This window comes from Rhinopithecus bieti, unplaced genomic scaffold (genome assembly GCF_001698545.2).
Source record: "Rhinopithecus bieti isolate Rb0 unplaced genomic scaffold, ASM169854v2 scaffold_45455, whole genome shotgun sequence".
Classification (NCBI taxonomy): domain Eukaryota; kingdom Metazoa; phylum Chordata; class Mammalia; order Primates; family Cercopithecidae; genus Rhinopithecus; species Rhinopithecus bieti.
The window spans coordinates 14,571-20,108 of NW_016818058.1; positions in this window are offsets into that span (position 1 = coordinate 14,571).

A 5,538-nucleotide genomic window follows, 5' to 3' on the forward strand; every position below is an offset into this window, starting at 1 on the left:
AGAAGGAGAAGGAGGAGAAGGAGGAGGAGGAGAAAGAGGAGGAGGAGAAGGAGGAGGAGGAGAAGAGGAGGAAGAAGAAGGAGAAGGAGAAGAAGAAGAAAGAGTCAAGTGGGGTTGTTCTCTGGGAACATTTGATCTTTGAAACTATATTAACATTGGCCATTTTAATGCTTTTGGGGATTCCACAATCTACCAGCTACCCACTTCTCACTATTTCTTGGAGTTGTTCCTGCTTCATCATTCTCTATTTATATTAATTAAAGAAGTGGAGTTGGAAAAATCATCTTTTGTCCTAGATTGTAGTTGTGTTGAATGTGCCCTGAATGGAATACTGAACCAGGAGAGCCAGACCCAACTCTGTCAATAAGTGTGTTAGAACAGACACCTCAGTCACACAGTTTCCCTTGTATGTGCCCACCATAAAAGGCACTGGAAGTCGACTCTGAAGGCCATTCTAGAAGCCCGTAGCAGTGCTTTCCCAGGCTGCTGCCCTCAACCAAGCACTCAAGGCAGGGAAGACACAGGCTCTGGGGTATTTGAGGAGGGGGGGCACTGCCTCTTGTTATGGACAAGGCCAATGAATTTTCACTGAGGTAGGCCCGGCAGCTCCTAGGAGCTTCCACTGTGAAGTGGCAACTCATAGGTTACTGGTCATCTGGGTGACTATAGAAGTCAAAGATATTAATTGACCCCCACAACAGCAGGAGGGGGTATAGCTCAGGGATACAGCACTGGACTGCAGAGCAAGAGGCCCCCAGTTCAATTCCAGATATCCCCTCCACAGCTTCAATTTTGACATTTTAGATAGGTGCCTACATTTTAACTTCTTCCTTATTACACACTAGGGTAAATATTTCACTTTTTCTGGAACCAACAAATGGTGAGGCTAGAATGTGTTGGTTCTTAACCCCAGATATAAATTAAAATCACTTAAGAGTCCATAAAATTGCAATTTCCCAGGCCCCACCCCAGACCAATTAAATCAGAACATCTGGGCTGGGGCCCAGGCAAGGTAAAGCACCTCCGAGGGGGCTCTAGTCTGTAACTAAGGGCAAGACCCCGCTTCAGCAGAGCTTCCAAGAAGCCTCCTTAGCCCAAGGCTGCCTTATTCCCACTCTGCCTCTGCTTATTCATCCGCATGTGAAGCCTGAATATCTGAAACAGGTCTCAGTTAATTTACAAAGTGCATTTTGCCAAGGTTGAGGATGTGCACATCCTCAGGATGTGACACAACCTCAGGAGGCCTCAAAGACTAAAAGATGTGATGACGTTGTATGCTTTGGAGAACAAACAGCTTTTTTGGTATGAAATCTCAAAATTCATGAAGTTCAGCTATACAGCATAGAATTCAGAAATACAATTCATGATTTTTAGTATCCCTTACACTAATCATCTTTTATGAACCTTTTCAAAATTACCTAAAATACATTGAATAATTCTCCAGATTTATACAAACAACAGAAGTTTCTACTTTAGAAAGATTAAAAACAGGTTCTTGTAATAAAACTGTGTGACAGCAAGAAAGTCTTAATGTCTTTATGTTGAATGGCAGGAAAACAAAACAGAAATAGTCATTGAAGATAAGGGCTGGTCAAGTGTAGTCTCACTCGAGGCTCTAATTTGATCATTTAGCAAATGGTGCTTTGCTCTACTCCCGGAGTTGAAAAAATTCTGTATCCTCTGACCTTTCTTTTTAGTATAAGATGTAGGGGCTGGACTGGTTACCCGATTTATGAAAAAGGTGGCACTAACAGGTGGGGAAAGACTGGTCTTTTCTTTTTTTTTTTGAGACAAGAGTCTCGCTCTGTCGCCCAGGCTGGAGTGCAGTGGTGCGATCTCGGCTCACTGCAAGCTCCGCCTCCCGGGTTTACGCCATTCTCCTGCCTCAGTCTCCCGAGTAGCTGGGACTACAGGTGCCCGCCACCACACCCGGCTAATTTTTTGTATTTTTAGTAGAGACGGGTTTCACCGTGTTAGCCAGGATGGTCTCGATCTCCTGACCTCATGATCTACCCACCTCAGCCTCTGAAAGCGCTGGGAAGAATGGTTTTTTAAAATAAATGATTCTGGGTCCACTGGATACCCATATTTTAAAAAAATTAACCTATTTCAGACCACATGCAACAATCACTTCCAGATGGTTTTATATCTAAAATTTGGAAGATAAATAATAATGCTTTCAGAAGAAACCATCTTCATGACCTTGAACCATGGGCGCAGGCAGTCATTTCTTATGGGAAATCAGACAGTACTAAGATTCATAATTTCTGCTCTTGACTGGAATCACTAAATAGAGAAAGACAGAAAATACCATGTGTGGGGGTGTGGATATGGAGCAACTGGGTGATGGTAGTATAAACTTGAACAGTCACTCTGAAAAACTCCCAGGATTTCCTAAAGCTCAATGTGTACAAACTGTATTACCCAGCAAATTCTCTTCTAAAAATGCCTACATATTATATGTGTTTACCAAAAGAAACATACAAAATGTACATAGCTGCACCACTTGTAACATTCTCAAACTAGAATCTGCACTAACACACACAAGCTGTAAATTGGATAAATTGTGGTATATTCACAGGATAGAATATGAAACAGGAATGGGAATAGACATACTACAACTATAGGCAGCAACGAGGATGAAAGGGAAAGGATCAAGATCAATGAAGACTATTTTTAAAAGAAAAACAAGGTCGACAACTTCCACTGTCAGGTAACAAGCCTTATCAAAAAGCTACAGAAGTTAAGACTTTGGGCTACTGGCACAAGAACAAACATACAATCCAATGGACACAAACACAGACCCAAACTTATTTAAGCATATATTTATATAAGTTTCAATTGTGGTATATTCATATCATAGAACACTAGACAGCAATGGAAAAGAATGGGCTATAGCTACACACCAAGCTATGGAGAAACTTCTCAGACTCCATGTTGAGTAAAAGATTCCAGACACAAAGGCTACAAACAAGTATCTCTTAATGGTAAAATGGGATAAGCAAATTGTGATTTGTACAATGAAATATGATAGAACAATAAAAATGAACAAAACACAGTTAAACACAACCAAATGATGACTTTCACAGAGATTATGTTGAGCAAGAGAAAAGTTGCAGAAGAATCCCTACAGTAAGATCCCTTTTGCATCAAGGTTTAAAACCAGCATACCTAAATGACAGTGTTTAGAGCTGCATTACACAGGTGGTAAAATTATTAATAAAAGCCAGTAGACGCTTTGCACAGAAATCAAGATAGAGCCAAGAAGGAAAGATGTTGTGATAAGGAAGGGAGCACTCAGGGATCCTGGGGCTGGGATGGCAATGTTCAATTTTTGACCTAGGCAAATTTTGCCTAGGTCAAATTTTAATTTAGGTGGTTAATTAAATTGCACATATACATACATATATTCTATTCTGTATGTGTATCTCATAAGTAAAAATTCCATTGGTTGGTACTTTCACACACTGCTGGTGGAAGTGCACATCCATGTGGCTTTTCTGGAGACAAATTTGGCAATAGAGAGGCTCAAAATATGCATACACATAAATTCCATGTCTAGCAAATTATGCTAAAAGTAAAACCAGATGACAGACAGATGCATTTTTAGTAAGGTCCTTTGCAGCATTGTAAGAGTAGAAATTAGAAACTGCACAGATGTCTTACAATGGAACACTGGCTAAATAAAACTGTAGTGCCAGTCATACAGAGGAAAACAATGCAGCCATGAAGAAAGCTTTCCTAAATTTAGTTTTGCAAGAAAAAATAATCCAGACTTTAAAAAATGTTAAAATAGGCCAGGTGCAGTGGCTCATGTCTGTAATCTTAGCACTTTAGGAGGCCGAGGAGGGAGAATTGCTTGAGCCCAGGAGTTTAAAATCAGCTTGGCCAACATAGGGAGACTGCATTTCTATTTTTTTTTTAAAGTTGAAATTATCATAAATAAGAATAATTTCACTTTTGTAAGTTACATACGTTGTATACATAAATTCTCCCTAAATGATCTATTTGCTTTTCTCTAAATATATTAGTTTTGTTATTAAAAAAAGCAACAATTCCAGTTCTGTTAAACAAGAGATACCTTTATCTGAAAAGAAACTGATTCAAACAGGAATCATAATGGGTCAGTGAAGGCAGGTCCCCACTGTCAGAATTCCATCTGCTCTCTTCCTGAGGACCCAGCATCCAGGCTGGTGGGTTCACAGAACAGTGACATCTAAATTCTGCATCTCTCTTTGGCAACCCCAACGGCTTTATTATTTGGGAGTGTTTTAGCATTTCTGCAGAAGTAAATAGGGGTTACTCACAAAGCTACCATCCCTCATCCACAGGTCAGTGAAAATACATTGCTTTTCTAGTTACTGACATGTAAAAAGAGACTGAAGGTAGCTGTATCCGTTTGTGTTTTTCAACAAACTGCTGAAAAAGACTGCTTAATTTAAGAAGAGAATTTATTGGAAGAAGTGTTAGGAGGCAGAGAACAAGGCTTCCTAAATGCAGGACTAAATTAGCCTCAGAGATTCTGAGGGCGCAGCAGTGATCTCACCATGAGGCCAGGATGGTCCAGGATGGCATTTGCCTGATCCGGAGCCAACCATTCTGGGAAACTTGTCCCTTGTCCAAGGTGCTCAAGATCCAAGAAGAGGGCATGTGTATAACCCAGCTAACATTGGGGCATGTCCCCCTCAAGGTGATAGAAGGTCCTGCATTCTAGTTTCCTCAGACTGTACACAAGGGAACCAGGATATTTATTATTAGGAAGGGGAAACGGACCTTGGGCAGCCAAGAAACCTCCCACATGTCCACTACATCAGTATCTTTGAGACATTTGCATCAAGAAATGTTGCCTCAAGGAATGGTTGCTGTGCTGACAATACAAACGTTGTTCCTGTCACAGACAGACATCTGAGAGAACAGGCAATTTAAAAGCACAGTGTTTTCCTGTTCTTTTTCTTTGGCTGTGGCATCTGCCAAATATCCTTTTGAACTTAGTGCCAAAGGTGTTTCTCTTATCACAAAGTTCCACTTAGCTTTAGATTAAAAAAAAAGGATAGGCCACCATAGACACTCAAAATAAGAAATGTCAAATGTGTATGTGCACATAACTATTAGAAAAAAGTTCTGGATCATTAGAAATATAGAAATATATATATACAGGTAGGTAGAATCTGGCAAGTAGAACCCATTCCCTAGTGTTCTAGGGAGACCCATTCAAACTAAGCATTTTCTCCTCCCTGGCACCATGACCTCAGGAACAGAAACATATCCCAATAAAGGCTAATGTGCGAGTACAGTGTAGCAACTTCTCTCTCAAGTTTGAGTTCTCCTGACATCTTCCAAAAATGTCCTGCAGCTGTCACTGACGTAGCAAGTCATAACACTAGAGATGGGGAAACCGAAACCAACCAGAATTGCAGATCGGCAATTCTGCCTTTTCATTTTTCAGCAATCTCAGTTATTCAGCAGCAAGAGCTGAGTGTTTTGGTGTAGTCGTGGGGACATCTGCACATTCCATCTGTGTCTGGAGAAGGCGTTGTA